This window comes from Orcinus orca, chromosome 17, assembly GCF_937001465.1.
Source record: "Orcinus orca chromosome 17, mOrcOrc1.1, whole genome shotgun sequence".
Classification (NCBI taxonomy): Eukaryota; Metazoa; Chordata; class Mammalia; order Artiodactyla; family Delphinidae; genus Orcinus; species Orcinus orca.
The window spans coordinates 40,426,430-40,444,802 of NC_064575.1; the positions used below are offsets into that span (position 1 = coordinate 40,426,430).

The window sequence follows — 18,373 nt, forward strand, 5'->3', positions numbered from 1 at the left end:
ACGTTCTTACCTCCAGTCTCATTTTCAACCCTTATTAAGGGATGCATCACAAAAACAGAAGAAAGTTCTTTGTGCTGTCCTGTACCAGCTAATTATTCTAATTTGTTCTGTCTCTACCGAACAGAATGTGAAATCAACACAAAGGCTGATTATGCGACCTCTTCCAAGGGAATGGTCTGAGAGTTGTCTATTTACTAATGAAGCTCAGTGTGTATTAAGGCTTGACTGAAGCAATCATCAGGAATTTTCAGCCCTTAAATTAGTCTTTTCTACCAGATGCACATCTTTCATTTTGGATAATATAACTTTTAAGTTCAGGATACAACTGGACAAAAGAAAAGAAAAAAAGGTAACCAACACAACATTTGCAGTAATAACACAGTAACAGCTCTCATCCTTCCCTGAGGAATTCAGCCTACTTTATGGACACAATTTAGTACAAACTCATAAGAAAGCTAACAAAGCCCCAAACCACTTCACAAGAGCGTAGAGAGGTAAAGGTCAGAAATTATTACTGCCAGACCCAGCAGACAATGGCACCTACCGGAAAGAGCACAGGACAGGAAAACCTGGAAGCCTGTGTTCCAGTTTCGGTTATTCCTTTAAGGACTAGTACGATCTGAGTGAACTCAGCCTGCCCTGCTTTTTCCGTTTATAAAAACCTACATCATCCTCTCAGTAGAATGAAATGCCACATCTGAAAAGTTGCAGATCTCTTTAGGAAAGAAAAAAACTCATGCTTTCCAACCAAAATGGAATAATTCAGTCAATGGAGACTTAATAAAAATCTGCCATAAAGCAATTGTTTACTTGAAATCTATCTTTTGTGGTATATTTATTGGGGTAAGAAGTGTAAGCAAATCATAATTAGAGTTACCGATTATTCCAGAAATCAAGGTCATTGAGTTCAGATTCCCACTTTGACCCTGACCCAGGCTTACAGAGATGTAAGATGTCCCAATACCTCATATCCACCATACATGGGAGAAACAAGGTATGCAGACAGATCCTCTTATAAATATCCCATATGTAGTGGTTTTAATACAGGGTCTCAGATTCATTGCCATTCTTCGCATCCAGATGTGGGCATTTTCCCTTGAATTTGGGCAGGCTTTCCATGGCTTCAAACAATAGAGCAGGGGTCAGTAAATTATGGCTGGTGTGCCAAGTCTAGGCCTCTACCAGCTTTTATAAATGAAGCTTTATTGGAACACAGCCATGTTCCTTAGTATATGTATTGTTTGTGTCTGTTTTCACATCACAGCAGCAGAGCTAAGTAGTTGCAAAAGAGACTGTATGGCTTGTAATGCCTAAAATATTGACTGTCTGACACTTTATGGAAAAAGGTCTCCAACGCCTGCAATAGTATATAATGAAAGTGATGCTATGTAACATCTAAGACTAGGTCATAAAAGGTCATGCAGCTTTTGCATGATTCTCGTGGAATGCTTCAACCCTGGACACTCATTCTCTTGGAATACTCTATCTTGAATCCTAACTACCACGTTATGAGAAGTCCAAGCCACCTGGGCGGCCATCTATAGGCACTCCAGTCAACAGTCCTTGTTGGGCCCAGTCTTCAAGGGCCAGACATGTGAATTAAAATTATCTAGATGATTCCAGCCCCAGCCATCTGAATCCTCATGAGCTGAGGTTCCAGACATCAGTCATGGAGTAGAGACAAGCCATCTCCTCTGTGTACTGTTTGAATTGCTGACCCACAGAATCTGGGCACATATTAAAATTTTTGTTTATTTCACCACTAAGTTTGGACTTCTTTATTATGTAGCAATAGATAACTATAGCACTGTGTCTGTACACAGGATATCTACATTTCACAGAGCACAGATTTTTAGATGTGAATGTTGACTGCTCAATTTCTAAGAAGAACGTATACACACACATAGGTACAAAATGTTTATGTATATGTAAATATTAGACCTATATAAACTAATCTATATTATCCATAAAATGAGGTATTTCGGTATTTATTGTGTTCCAAGAACTGATAAATTCTTGCATTGTATGAATTTTCTCTTTAACCCTCATAGCAACTCCCTGAGAGAAGTAATGTTATCTTTATTTTATAGATGAGAAAACTGAGGCAAAAACAGATAACATGCTCAAGAGTACTCAACAAGTAAATTTTAGAGTCAAGATTTGAACCCAAATTCTCAAGTTTTAGATCCCTTACTCATACTCACCAAGCTATATACTGAGGAAGGGGATGAAAGCTGATGCCATTACCTCATGCTCAAGAAGTCAGACAGAAACTTAGCAGGTATGGTTGAAAGAAGACAGGACTTGGAGTCGTAAGTCCAGAGCCTGAGTTATGAGATGAATTCTCCTCTCATCTAGATATAGGTTTGTTTTTAGAAAATGAAGAAGATCACTGCATATTTTGATTGTTAATTTCTGTACTTAATGAGTACCAAAGAATGGAATTTTACCAGGGAGCTATTTTGCAATGACATAAATGATTGATTCAAAATCAAACCTTTATTATAAATTATTGATTCAAAATCAAATCTTTATTAATTCTCCCTTGCATCAGAAGTCTTTCCCACTCTTCATTTCTTTGAAGCCCTTTCCTGTCTACTCTTGGCCAAAGCTTGAAGCTTAATTTAAAATTTGGAAATAAAATAATGAAATAGTCATAACACAGCAATTCCAGTGCCTACTGAAATGGAAGCTCTAAATAATTTTTCAGATAATTTAGGAAATTAAAAATATTTACATCATAGATGCAAAGACAGAAGTTACTTGTGTAATAAATGGTGAGAGAAAAAGTTTCTGGTCAAGTAGATTTGTTTACATATGATCACTAATCTGAGTTCTACCCCTGTGCTAAAACCCAGTGACAGGTTTGCATACAGCTTCTAAAGGGATAGTTCAGTGCATTGGGTCAAATTCATGCCATAAAATGTGGTATTAGTAGTAGTACTAGAAGACAGAGTGACTGTCTTCTTTGGGACATAGATGAAGACCCCAAGATAGACAATATCAAGGACAAATTATGTAGAATAAGATATTATCTCAGTCCTTGGAACATGTCATGCAGGATAGAACAAGAAGTAGATTTATTATCAAGTACATGAAGCCAGAGACAGTAAGCAATGAGTGGTAGTTGGTTAAAATAGACAGGTTTTAGAAGTAGAGGCACGGATGTAGAAAACAAACTTAGGGTTACCAGGGGATTGTAGCAGGGAGGCTAAATTGGGAGATTGGGACTGAAATATACACACTACTATACATAAAATAGATAACTAATAAGAACTTGCTCTTCTTATTAGCACAGGGAACTCCACTCAGTACTCTGTAATGGGCTATTTGGAAAAGACTCTAAAAAAAAAATAAAAGTGGGGCTTCCCTGGTGGCGCAGTGGTTGAGAGTCTGCCTGCTGATGCAGGGAACACGGGTTCGTGCCCTGGTCCGCGAAGATCCCACATGCCGCGGAGCGGCTGGGCCCGTGAGCCATGGCCGCTGAGTCTGCGCGTCTGGAGCCTGTGCTCCACAACGGGAGAGGCCACAACAGTGAGAGGCCCGCGTACCGAAAAAAGAAAAAAAAAAAGTGGATATGTGTATATGTATAAGTGATTCACTTTGCTGTACACCTGAAACTAACACAACAGTGTACATCAACTACACTCCAATAAAATTTAAAAAAAAACAACAGGGTTTAAGAACCATAGTCAGGGAGCAGTGTGGATTGGAAAGACCTGGCAAGAAATATTTCTGCATCCTCAGACGGTGCTCCCCAAGCTGGCTATTGCAAGGGTAAGCATTTAAGAGATCTTTGACCTAAGGAGGACATGAGATTAACAATCTATCCCAATGTGCATGAATTATTCTCCTCAGTGCTATCAGAAATCAGATGGCATCCTAGAGCAGGGGTCAGCAGATCTTTTTTGTAAAGGGTCAGATAGTAAATATTTTGGATTTTCTGTACCATACGTCTCCATTGCAACTGCCCATCTGCTGCTGCAGCACAGAAACAGCCATGCACAATACGTTAATGAATGGATGCGGCTGTGTTCAAGCAAAACGTTATGTACAAAACCAGGAGTCAAGCGAGATCTCATCAGTGGGCCAGAGTGTGCGGACGCCAGTTCTGGGTCAGTGTTCACAGCTGAATGAGTCATGAGGCCTTAAGTTCCAGTTCTCATTGTACTACTTTCCACCTGGGTGAACTTGGGTTCATCCTTTTATTTATATGGGCCACTGTATTAGTCAAGGTTCTCCAGAAAAACAGAATCAACAGCATGTGTATACAATGTGCCCATATATACTGATATAGATCTAGATATCGGTATTGATACCTAGATCTATATCCATATCTATATAAAGATAGAGAAAGAGAGAGAGATTTTAAACAACTGGTTCACACAATAATAGAGGCTTGGTAAATTCAAAATCTGCAGGTTAGGCTGTCTAGAGACTCTCGGAAGAGCTGCAGTTCAATTTCTGTAAGTCTTCTGGCAGAATTCCTTTTTGCGACAGGGAGGTCAGTCTTTATTAAGAGCTTCACCTGATTGGATGAGGCCCATGCATATTATGGAGGATACTCTGCTTTACTCAAAGTCCACCACAAATTTAATTATGAATTTCATCCAAAAACACCATCACAGGGACTACCCTGGTGGCACAGTGGTTAAGAATCCGCCTGCCAATGCAGGGGACACGGGTTTGAGCCCTGGTCTGGGAAGATCTCACATGCCGTGGAGCAACTAAGCCCATGCACCACAGCTACTGAGCCCGTGCACCTAGCGCCCATGCTCTGCAACAAGAGAAGCCACCGCAATGAGAAGCCCGCACACCCCAACAAAGAGTAGCCCTCGCTTGCTGCAAATAGAGAGAGCCCACGTGCAGCAACGAAGACCCAATGCAGACAAAAATATAAATAAATAAAACATAAAAATTTTAAAAAACACAAAAACACCATCACAGAAATATCCAGAATAATATTTGACCAAATAACTGGGCATGGTGGCCCAGACAAATTGACATGGAAAATTCACCACCTAAGCCATAGTTTTGTCACCTGTTACTGAGAAATATGACTTATCTGAGCTATTTTGATACCTAGAAGATACCTTCTGGAGGTAACACCCTCAGTATTTTACATGGTAGGCAGTAGAGGGAATGAGCCCATTTGCCCAGTCATATGACACCTAAAGGATAAAATTCTGTCTTCTCTCTCCAACCCACAAGGATGAATGCCAAAAATACATCACTTATATCTGCTTTAGCTAACATAGGATAGGTCTGGAACAGACCTATGCTCCCAGTAAGTCTCATGAAATGCTGTTTCATTAAGGAGAGACTTTACTTGCTAAGATTAGAAGCAAAAGAGGGTGGTGGATGAAAAACTGCCCAAGGATATAAGCTCATGCAAGGAAGCAGGAGAGAGAATGGGTATCCGAAGATGTGCGCTCTGAGCCAACACTAATTCCGCAGCATCAGGTTATAATTCAGGGAGCCCAACCGCTGGGGTTTTTTTTCCCCTTCTTCTTTTCCCCCAAAGAGGGACAAGCATACTGACAAAGGAAGAGCATCAGTCACCACAGATAAATTGCTTTTTAGAGGTGATCTCGCAAATGATTTGGCTCAGTGTAGACTATGATTTGGCTCCCCAAACCATAAGCTAGAGCATTTCATTCCAGGTCCCTCCTCAAATATCCATGATAGGTAAAACTTTGGCATCAAGTAGGTCTTGAAATCTCCCCAGGTGATTATAATATGCAACCAGGGCTGAGAATCTGGAGATGTAGAGCAAATTTAAATTGAACTTTAGTTAAACAGTAAAACAAGCTCTGACTCTACTGGCTGGAGCTAGACAAGGGATATGGATTTAGTGGGATGAGAAGATAAAGGACACCAGGGAGTAAATCAAATGCTTTACACCTGTGCTTAGCTAATTGCTACTCAGATAATTCAGACAATCTTACAGCACCTGAACCCTGAAATGCCTTAGTTCTGTTTAAAAAAAAGTAACTCTTCAAGTAACTGAACTCTGAGAATCATGCCAATCATAAAGAAAAAGAAGAAATCTTATTTTTTGAATTAGTTGATTTCATATATACTGTTTCACTTTCATGATATTAACTAGTTATCTTTCTTTCCATTTTATGTTTGAGGAAAGTAAGGCTTTAAAGTCTCAGTAATTTTCTCAAGGTCACTTGTTAAGGGTGTGGTAGGCAGCATAATGGCTCCTAAAAATGCCCTCACCCTAATCCCTAGAACCCAATAATATGTTACCTTACATGGTAAAGAGGACTTTGCAGATATGACTGAAGTTATAGGCCTTGAGATAGAAAGATTATCCTGGATTACCTCATGGAACAAATCTAATTGCATGAGTCCTTAAAAGCAGAAAACCATTCCCAACTGTAGAAAGAGAAAGAGAGAGATGTCCTAATAGAAGCAGAATCAGAGAGATGCAACATTTTGGGGTTTGTAGGTGGAGAAAGGGGACTCTGAGTCAAGGACTACAAGTGACTGCTGGAAGCGGATAAAGTCCAGGGAACAGAAACACCCCTAAGAGCCTCCAGAAAAGACTGTAGCTCTGCCAACACTTTTTTTTCTTTTTTAACCATCTTTATTGGAGTATAATTGCTTTACAATGGCGTGTTAGTTTCTGCTTCATAACAAAGTGAATCAGCTATACATATACATATATCCCCATATCTCCTCCCTCTTGCATCTCCCTCCCACCCTCCCTTCCCTATCCCACACATCTAGGTGGACACAAAGCACAGAGCTGATCTCCCTGTGCTTTGTGGCTGCTTCCCACTAGCTAGCTCTTTTACATTTGGTAGTGTATATATGTCCATGCCACTCTCTCACTTCATCCCAGATTACCCTTCCCCATCCCTGTGTCCTCAAGTCCACTCTCTATGGCTGCGTCTTTATTCCTGCCCTGCCCCTAGGTTCTTCATAACCATTTTTTCTTTTTTTTTGATTCCATATATATGTGTTAGCATATGGTATTTGTTTTTCTCTTTCTGACTTACTTCACTCTGTATGACAGTCTCTAGGTCGATCCACCTCACTACAAATAACTCAATTTCATTTCTTTTTATGGCTGAGTAATATTCCATTGTATATATGTGCCACATCTTTATCCATTCATCTGTCGATCCTGCCAACACTTTTACTCAATTGAGGCCAATGTCAGACTTGTAAGGTAATAAATTTACGTTGCTTTGAGTCACTAAATTTGGGATAATTTGTATGAAAGCAATAAAAAAAAATACAGAGGTCCTACAAGAGCCAGGCTATATATTTATACTTAAGTATTTCTGAAATGAATTTAACCTTGTGATTGACAGCAGCAGCAGCAGCAGCAGCAGCTTCCAAGGGATCCCACCACACACCTGAGGCAAAAGGAGCCTAATACAAAGCAGTGACAGCAGCAGGTCACTGCCCCACACCTGGAGTAGAGGGGGACTTGATCTACTGTAGCAGCAGCATAGCCTGAATGGGAACCCATCCTCCTGTGGCACTAGTCCCATCAACATTAGTCTAATCTGCTAGCATCTGCTGTGCCAACAGGCCCAACATATACAAACCCTCCAACTCAGTAGCATTAAGTGAGCCAGGCTCAGTGTTTCCTGAAACTCATATCCAGTTGCACTGGAAATCCAAGATATCACCTACTGTTATGAAAACATAAACAATAACAGAAGACTGGGAACTTCAGAAAGAAAAGGGGAACAATGGAATGGGTGAAAACAAATGGGGTAAATATAAGAGACTATCATTAGCCTCATGAGTTTCTTAAATTCTATATGATGGTCAAAGCAAAAATGATGACACCATCTGATGGGGTTCTCAATGTAGAGAAAGGAAATACTACAGAAAATCATACTTTAAAACTGGGGAATATTAAGAGACCTAAATGGAAGTAAAATTTTGAAACTTCACTTGAAGTAATGAAACACTGATTCCAGTAGGCTATGATAAGTTACATATGTATACTGTAATGCCAAAAGCAACCACTAAGAAAACTATACAAACAGTATACACAAATGATTATAAATGAATTAAATTAAAATGGACTTATTAAAAAATGTTTAAGTAGAGCTCGGAGAACGCGGGGCGGCGCGCGGCGTGCGGGTGGCGGCTGAGCTCGGCGCTGGCGCCGGCTGGCGGGGTTCGCCCGGGACTGCCTCAGGCTCGCAGAGTGTGCCGCCGGCCCGGCAAGAGGGCCCGCCTGACTGCGCCGGCCCGTGGCGGGAGCTCGAGGACCGCGTCCGGGAGGCAGTGGCCGCCAGCGCGGGGCAGTCGGCGGCCACCCCCTGGGGACCGGGGCTGCGCGGCCGCTTCCCGCCTCGCGGCGCCGCCAGGCCGACCGCCCGGCTTGGCTCCGCCGCGCCCTGGCCGCGGCGACCGGCCCGGGTTCCGCGCCGCTAGGGCGCGGGCGGGGTCGGGGGTTGCGTGGCCGGCGCTGCTCGCCCGCCTCGAGTCCGCGTCCAGGGCCCTGGCGGCCGGCGAGCATGGAGGAGAAGTACCTGCTGGAGCTGATGGCGGAGAAGGACTCCCTGGACCCCTCCTTCACGCACGCCCTGCGGCTGGTGAACCAAGAAATAGAAAAGTTTCACAAAGGAGAAAGCAAGGACGAAGAAAAGTACATTGATGTGGTGATTAATAAGAACATGAAGCTGGGACAGAAAGTGTTGATTCCTGTAAAACAGCTCCCTAAGTTCAACTTTGTGGGAAAACTTTTGGGGCCACGTGGCAATTCTCTGAAGCGCTTGCAAGAAGAAACCTTGACAAAAATGTCCATCCTTGGAAAAGGCTCCATGAGAGACAAGGCAAAGGAAGAAGAGTTGAGGAAAAGTGGAGAAGCAAAGTACTTCCACCTCAATGATGATCTCCATGTTCTGATTGAAGTGTTTGCCCCGCCACAGAAGCCTATGCCCGGATAGGACATGCTCTGGAGGAAATCAGAAAGTTCCTCATTCCAGACTATAATGATGAAATCAGGCAAGCACAGCTCCAGGAATTAACATATTTGAATGGTGGTTCAGAAAATGCAGATGTACCAGTTGTTCGAGGGAAACCTACCTTGCGTACAAGAGGTGTACCAACCCCAGCAATAACCAGGGGAAGGGGAGGAGTCGCGGCCCGGCCAGTGGGAGTCGGGGTACCACGAGGGACGCCAACTTCCAGAGGAATCCTTTCCACCCGAGGGCCAGTGAGTCGAGGAAGAGGACTTCTCACTCCCAGAGCAAGAGATGTCCCCCCAACTGGGTACAGACCTCCACCGCCGCCCCCAACACAAGAGACCTATGGAGATTATGACTATGATGATGGATATGGCGCTGCTTATGATGAACAGAGTTATGATTCCTATGATAACAGCTATAGCGCCCCAGCCCAAAGTGGTGCTGATTACTATGGTTATGGACACGGACTCCGTGAAGAGACTTATGATTCCTACGGGCAAGAGGAGTGGACAAACTCAAGACACAAGGCACCCTCGGCAAGGACAGCAAAGGGCGTCTACAGAGACCAGCCATACAGCAGATACTGATTGTACTGTCTGATGTTGTGACATAGCCAGTCTCCACCAGTCCTGTATACTGTTCAAAGTAATTGTTTTCTATGAACAATCCCTTTTTAAATAAATCAAAATGCTTAACATCTGAATGGATGGAATTTAAAATTACTTTGTTGAAACATCAACCTGGGCAGAAAAAAAAAAAAGACATGTAAAATTTTGTTATTTCCAGTCTGTATATGAAAAAATAGGTCATCAAAAGGAAAAAAAAAACTTTGATTAACTAGTGTCAAACAAAAAAGATAGGTTTACTAAATATGTTAATCCATCCTTTTAACATAAGCCTCACCTTTCATTTTAAAGGTTTCCATAGAAATTTAGTTATTTTATCTTTCAGCCATATGCTAGTTTTTTTTTTTTCTCTTGCCAACATGCGTAAAAAGGGAAGCCAATTACAAGTGCAAATAATGTGGTATTCTTTTGTAACTCAAGTCTTGAAATGTTCTGTAGTGTTAAGCAAAGTCTCCTCTTGCTTGATACTAAATAAACTTTTGAAAGAAAAAAAAATGTTTAAGTAACCCACAAGAAGGAAAAATAAGGGAAACACAGGATTGAGAAACTAAGGTAAAAGACAAAACAAAAAATAACATGGTAGACCAAATCTTTGACATGGCAATAATTACATTAATGGTAAATGATCTAAATAACCAAGTCAAAGACAGAGATTGGAAGAGTAGATTAAAAAATCGCAAGCATGATCCAACTATATACTGTCTATAAGAAGCTTACTTTAAACATCATGATATAGGTAGTTCAAAGTAAAAGGATGAAAATGATATATCATGTGAACATTAATCAGAAAAAGCAGGAATGGCTATATTAACATCAGATAAAGTAGACTTCAGAGCAAAGGAAATTATTAGGGGCAAAGAGGGTCATTACATAAAGATAACAGGAATAATCCACCTAGATGACCTAGTGATACTAAATGTGTGTGCACCAAACAACAGAACTTCAAAATGCATGAAGCAAACACTGAAAAAGGTAAAAGGAGAAAGTTTTAAATCCACAATTATTATTTGAGACTTCAACACAGCAATTTATACAACTACCAGAGAGAAAAATCAGCAAGGATATGGAAGAACTGAAAATATCATCAATCAACAGGATATAACTGACATTTAAAGAACACACTCAGTAAGAGCCGAATACATATTGAAGTGTCCATGGAACATTCACTCATATACCATATACTGGGCGATAAAAAAACATTAGCAGATTTAAAAGAATTAAAATCATAGAGAGTATGTTCTCTAGCCATAATGGAATCAGACTAGAAATCAGTAAGAGAAAGACAACAGGAAAATCTTCAATCACATGAAAACTAAACATCACACTTCCAAATAACTCATGGGTAAAAAAGACAGCATCAAGGAAAAAATTTTTAAATGCATAGAATAAAAGAAAATGGAGATATAACAGATCAAAGTTTGCGGAATGAAGTGAAAGCAATGCTGAAAGGGAAGTTTATAGCACTAAATTGGGAAAGAAAATATTTCAAAGCAATAATCTAATTTTCTATATTAAAATAGTAAAAAAGGAAGAGGAAAAAACACTAAACAAGCAGAAAGAAGGAAATAATAAAGATGAAACAGAAATCCATGAAACTGAAAACAGGAAAATAGGGGGGAAAATCAATGAAACAAAAGGCTGGTTCTTTGAAATAAACAATCTAACCAATAAAGATCTAGAAAGACTGATAAAGATAAACAGAGAGATGGCACAAATCACAGATATCAGAAATGCAACCAGGGATACCATGACATATCCTGCAGGTTAATGAGGGACAAGTTACTATGAACAAGTCTACACTATAAATTCAAAAATGTAGATGAAATGGGCCAATGTTTCTACACCCAAAACTACCAAAACTCAGCCAAGATGAAATAGATAATCTCAATTTTCCTGTAACCATTAGAAACACTGGTTTTTCATTTAAAAACTCCCAAAAGAAATATTCAGGCTTAGATGTTTCACTTTTACCCAAGACTTAAAGAATTAACACCAATTTTACATGATTTGATAAGAAATAGAAGTAGAGGGAACAGTTTCTAATTAATTTTATGAAGCCAGTATTACCTTGATACCAAAACCAGACAGGGATAGTATAGAAAGAAGAAACCTACAGACCAATATTTTTTATGAAATTGGCTGAAAAACCCTCAGCCAAATATTAGCAAATTAAATCCAGAAATATATGAAAAGAATAATATACCATGACCAAGTGGGATTTATTCCAGTTATGCAAAGTTGGTTAAATATTTGAAAATTAAACAGTGTAATCCACCATATCCAATAGATTAAGGGGGAAAAATCATGTGATCCTATCCATTAATGCAGAGAAAGCATTTGACAAAATCCAATCCCATTCATGATTTTAAAGAAAGAAGAAAAAAAACTTCAAGCAAACTAGGAATAGAAAAGGAACATACTGAAACTCATAAAGATGATCTACAAACAACCTATACCGACATGATATTTAACTGTGAAAGACTGGATGCTTTCTCTGTAAGATCAGAAACAAGGCACCGATATCTGCTCTCACCACTTTTATTAAATATATCACTGGAGGTTCTAGTAAGAAAATAAAGCAAAAATAAATAAATACATAAATTTAAAAGTTAAATTTTTTAAAAGTTTATTTAAAAGATAAAAGGACTATTCCTACTACGTTGCATAGGAAGGAACATATCCTACTGAATGTTGAATAGCAATATATCCTATTATACTGAATAAGGAAAAGTAAAACTGTCTGTATCTGAAGATGAGATGATAATCTAAATGGAGAAAATACCAAGGAATCCACAGAAAGCTTGAGAAATAATATTAGTTTGTAAATGATTTAGAGTACAAGATCACCACAATTTTATCAAATTACATATTAATAACAAATGTGTAGAAGCTTAAATAAAAATATGTGATGCCATTTACAACTGACCTAAATAAATACTTAAATATAAGCCCAATAAGACATTTATAGGACCTCTAGACTGAAAATTACAAAATGCTGATGAAGAAAAATTTTTAAGTCGCAAACAAATAGGGAGACATACCTTGTTCATGGATTAGAAAACACAACCTGATAAAGATGTCAATTCTCCCCAAGTTAAGAGGCTTAACACAATTACTCTTAAAATGCCCTCAAGGTTTTTGTGGATATAGACAAGCTTATTCTAAGATTTATATGGTAAGAAGAGGCTGAAGAATAGCTAAAACAACTTGTAAAGGAAGATGAAAATGGGAGGAATTAATCTACCCAATTTCAAGAGTTTGCAGTAATGATGGAGGGTAGATACACAGATCAATGGAATGGAATAGAGAACCCAGAAATAGACTGACATAAATCCATATAACTTGTTTTTGACAGCAGTGCAAAAGCTATCAAGGAAGAATAGACTTTTCAAAAAATGGTACTGAAACAGTTGGACATCCCTCGACAAAAACAAACAAAAAATGAACCTTAACCTCCACACCTTACACAAAAATTAAATCAAAGTGGATCATAATCTTAAATGTAAAAGCAGGACATTTTTAGAAAAAAAATAGGAGAAAATGTTTGGCATCTAGAACTAGGGGAATAATTCTTAGACTTGACACCAAAAGTATGATCAATAAAGGCAAAAACTGATAAATTGGATCTCATCAAAATGAGTTAAAAATGCTTCATAGAAGTTCCTTTTAAGTGGATGAAAACTCAAATTACACAGTAGGAAAACATATTTGAAAATCCCATATGAGACAAATGACTTGTATCTATAATATACAAAGAACTCTCCAAACAACTTAAAAAAAATCCAACTAGAAAATAGGCAGAAGACAGGAACAGACATTTCATGGAAGAGAATATACACACGGCAAAGGAGCACATGAAAAGATGCTCAGCATCATTAGCCATTAGGGAAATGCCAATTAAGACCATAATGAGATGTCAGAGAGTAACTAAAATTAAAGTATAGTGACAATATCAAATGCTGGCAAGTACATAGAAAAATTATATCACATCACTGGTGGGAAAATAAAATGGTTTAGCCACTCTGATCAACAGCTTGACAGTCTCTTTTAATCCTAAAAGTAGATTCACCCTACAACGCAGTAATTGTACTCTTGAGCATTTATCCAAAAGAAACAAAAACTTAATTAAGTTCCCACAGAAACTTACACATAAATGTTCATAGCAGTTTTATTTATAATAGCCCAAAACTGGCAACTACCCAAATGTCTTTCAGTGGATGAATGTTGAAACAAATTGTGATAAAATCTTATGATAGAATACTACCGAGCAACAGAAAGGAACAAATTATTAATATACGCAAAAATTGAAATGAACTTCAAGGGAATGATGCCGAGGGAAAAATTTTGAAAAGCTGATCTCCGAAGATTAAGTAATTCATGATTATGTTTACATATTATTCTTAAAATAACAAAACTGTGGAGATGGAGAACAGATTAGAAGTTGCCACGGGTTAGAGTGGGGGTAGAAGGTACAGCGGGGGAACTCTGTGAGGTTTTTGTGGTTCCAGTACAAATAATACAGCAATCTTGGTTTTAATCCCTAAAGATTTCTAAAAGCAATTCCTAATAAGAGGTGTCCAGACATTTAGCAATGGCAGATTAGAGGTATAGCTCCCCAACATAACAACTTCAAAAGAGAACATACTAATTCAATGCATATGTTAATTTCAAAAAAAGGCCAGTCACAATACTTAAATGGTATATATCTTAACTATATTATTCTAAGTATCCAGCTATACCAGATGGACTAGCAAGATTTTCTGTACATTCAACCTTATTTAAGACAGTAAATCTTATAATAAGACAGTTAGAAAAAGAAAAAAAAAACAAACCTCAACTACAGTTGGATATTCTCATAGGAAGATGAGGTGAAAATATGCAGCAGCGGTTCAAAAGCTTAAGCAGTGGCACCTAAATTTGGTTGTGCATTAGAATCATCTGAAGCACTTTTTAAAAACCCTCACACTGACGGTTGGTCATCGTAGACCAATAAAATCATTTTAAATCTCCTCAGACGATGCCAATGTCTAGCCAGACCTGAGAACCAGCGGACTAAGCAGAAGGGGATGTTTCTACAAAGATCTCTTAACAATAAGTCCTTTCACCCAATCAGATTTACCTCCCCGCAAAGGGCTAAAGAACGCTAGTGTTGTCCATACTTGCTTAGCTTTAATTAGCACTTGTGACTCGCCCAAAACCTAGATCATGTTTCCCCTAAATTTCATGTTATTCCCTACGTTTTTCAAACCCAGGGCTAAGGGGTTTGCCAGGATGAGATTTTAAGTGCTCACACAGGGGAAGTCCCTGGCAAACCAGGACAGCGGTCCCTCTACATTGAAATGTAAAGCATCCTAAATAACCCTGCCACTGCTCCCAGATCCTAGTCTGTGCCAACCAGCGGAGAAAAGGCATTCTCCATTACCACCACGGCAAATGCTGCTGTACTTGCGTTGGCTGGTCCCTATCTTTTCCAGGCACCACTCCCCTTCACCTGCTGGTGGACGCTTTGGCCAGCTGACAATGCAGATATTTTCAAACTTTAAGGTGAATAAAAATCATCTGGAGGGCCTGTTATAACAGAGATCACTGAGCCCCACCAGAGTTGCTGATTCCATAGGGCTGGGACAGGGCCCTAAAACTTGAATATCTGACACATTATCAGGGGACGCTGGTAAAACTGGTCAGGTTGTTACCGAATGCAGGTTCGTGTGTCTGAAGCACAGAGAGGCCAAACAAACCTAAAGGTTGGAGTCTGGAGCAGAGAAAGGTTTATTGCAGGATCGAGCAAGGAGAGGGGTGGCCCGAGTTCCAAAACACCCTGAAATCTCCAAAGGATTTCAGCAAAGCATGTTTAAAGGCCAGGTGAGGGAGGGACGTCCCAGGGAATGTGATCAGCTCGTGCACAATCCTCTGACTGGTTGATGTGGAGGCCACAGGGCAGGTAACATTATCCATCCTTAGGTGCCAGAAGGTCTGGGGGCTACGTGCTCATGATCATCAAGGAGTTAATTTCTTCCATTGGGTGGTGGTTTTTAGCATCTGAAAACTCAAGAAATATGCCTGAGATACTATTATCTGAGTACTTCAGAGAGGAACTACAGCAGAGGATATGGGGGATGGGTCTGTCCTAGGAAGGCCCCATAGGGTACTGCTTGGTTACAAGGTGACCATACTTTGAGAACCACTGCTCTAGTGGCTTGGAATGTTCAGAAAGTAATGGAAGAATCCCTTCCCAGGTCTAGATTCTAGTATCGCCAGCTATTTTGGTGGGGGGAAGGGTAAGTTTTGTCCTTGCTTGGACTTCTGGTTCATTTATATCAAAGCCTATTTGAGGCAGTGCGCTCGGCAGTCCTGCAGTTCTGTCTTTTGCTTCAACAGTGTTTGGAATGAACAGACCCAGGGACGCTCCTTGCTCCAGCCCCCGACCACCCTCCAACCTTTCTTCCTGTCGCAACCTTTGGAATCAGCCACTCAGCTATCCTCAGCCTCCAGGACAGGCCAACACCGTTTTTTGAGCTTAGCTCCTTATCACTGATCAACCACGAGTTCCCAGGTTCGTCAGAATTATTCCATCGAGGTGGAGGCCGCCGTCCACCGCCTGTTCAACATGCATCTGGGGACACTTACCTCTCTCTGAGCTTCTATTTCGACAGCAACGATGGGACTCTGGACAGTGTGGGCCACATTTTTCGCGAACTGGCTGAGGAGAAGTGTGAGGGCGCGCAGCGTCTCTTGAAAATGCAAAACCAGTGCTGTGGCCGCGCCCTCTTCCAGGATGCGCGGAAGCCTTCTCAAGATGAGTGGGGTAAAACCCAGGACGCTGTGGAAGCCGCCATTCTTAGGGAGAAGAGCCTGCACCAGGCACTATCACATCTGCGCGCCCTGGCTTCCGCCCGCGCAGACTCCCACCTCTGTGACTTCCTGGAGAGCCGCTTCCTGGAGGAGCAGGTGAAACTCCTCAAGAAGATGGGCGACCACCTGACCAACCTCCGCAGGCTGGCTGGTCCGCAGGCTGTGCTGGGCGAGTATCTCTTTGAAAGGCTCACCCTCGAGCACAAACAGGAGTCTCTGAAGTCCAGCGGCCTCTGAGGAGCCCCTCTGGCATCAGAGCTTCTGCCTGAAGCCCTGCTCTGCAGCTACTAGGCAGCTTTGTAACCGCCCAGGAGCCCTCTCCCAAGCCTTGGACCAAATGGAAACAATAACGCTTTTTGCAGAAGGAAAAAAAAAAAAGCCTATTTGAAACACAAACAGAATAAAGAGGAAAAAAAGAAATATATATATATATGTATATATATATATATTCATGTTTTTTTTCTTTTTTTAAAAATTTATTTTACTGAAGTATAGTTGATATACAATGTTGTGTTAGTTTATGCTGTACAACAAAGTGATTCAGTTATACGTATATATAATTTTTCATATTCTTTTCCATTATGGTTAATTACAGGACATTGACTATAGTTCCCTGTACTATACAGTAGGACCTTGTTGTTTATCCATCATATATATAATAGGTTACCTCTGCTAATCCCAAACTCCCAATCCATCACTCCCCCACCTCCCCCTTCCCCTCGGGAACCACAAGTTTGTGTGCTATGTCTGTGAGTCTGTTTCTGTTTCACGGATAAGTTCATTTGTATCATATTCTAGATTCCACATATAAGTGATATCATATGGTATTTGTCTTTCTCCTTCTCACTTACTTCATTTAGTATAATAGTCTCTAGGTCCAGCCATGTTGCTGCAAATGGCATTATTTCATTCTTTTTTATAGCTGAGTAGTATTCCATTTTATATATATCACATCTTCTTTATCCATTCATCTGTGAGTGGACATTTAGGTTGTTTGCATGTCTTGGCTATTATAAATAGTGCTGCTGTGAACATAGGGGTGCATGTATGTTTTCGAATTATAGTTTTGTCCAGATATATGCCCAGGAGTAAGATTGCTGGATCATATGGTAGCTCTACTTTTAGCTTTTTGAGGAACTGCCATAGTGTTTTCCATAGTGGTTGCACCAATTTACATCCCCACCAACAGTGTAGAAGTCAGTCAGAAAGAGAGAGACAAATACCGTATGCTAACACATATATATGGAATTTAAGAAAAAAAAATGTCATGAAGAACCTAGGGGTAAAACAGGAATAAAGACACAGACTTACTAGAGAACGGACTTGAGGATATGGGGAGGGGGAAGGGTAAACTGTGACAAAGCGTGAGAGAGGCATGGACATATATTCATGTTCTTTTAACATATGAATTGCCCCACTTTATCTGTGTGAAATAAGTTTGTTCCCGTTATTGGGCTGCTTCTCAAGCTTTGCTGCTCATTTGAATGACCTAAAGAGCTTTTAAGAAAAACATTGGTGTCTGGGTCCCAGCCCCAGAGATTTTGATTCAGTAGGTCTAGGGAGGAGCCTGGGCACAGGGAGGGCTCAGAGTTCCCCAGGTGATTCTAATGTGCAGCAACTTTGGGAACCACCTCTTGGCTTCAATCCAGCTAGTGAGCAGATATTAAATCTAAGACACATGGGCTAGTGCGTGAGCTCTAGGAAGATTCGTGCCAGGGAAAATGATCGATAGTTGTGTTACTTCTCTGAAATGGACTGAAATTTCCAATTAGCATGAACAGGGGAGGGTGAATGGGTGAATGCAATAAGGTGTATCATTTACGTATTGCCCTATGTGTATGGCTAGAAGCTTTTGCAACTGAGGTCTCTGCCCTACTTTTCATGCTAATGGTAATGCTTGTCCTCCTAATGCAGCTGTAAACTTTATAAGCCCATAGGTAGACA

The 18,373-nt window shown here is 40.3% G+C and overlaps 1 protein-coding gene and 2 pseudogenes across 1 annotated transcript in view; 2 read left to right on the forward strand and 1 right to left on the reverse strand.

Annotated features, from left to right (window-relative positions):
• LOC125961761 (UDP-N-acetylglucosamine--peptide N-acetylglucosaminyltransferase 110 kDa subunit-like) overlaps nt 1-18,373 on the reverse strand; it is a 149,917-nt gene that overhangs the window by 116,677 nt on the left and 14,867 nt on the right. The window lies entirely within an intron of this gene.
• LOC125961767 (KH domain-containing, RNA-binding, signal transduction-associated protein 3-like) lies at nt 8,430-10,072 on the forward strand (annotated as a pseudogene).
• On the forward strand, nt 9,937-17,649 carry LOC125961701 (ferritin light chain-like; annotated as a pseudogene).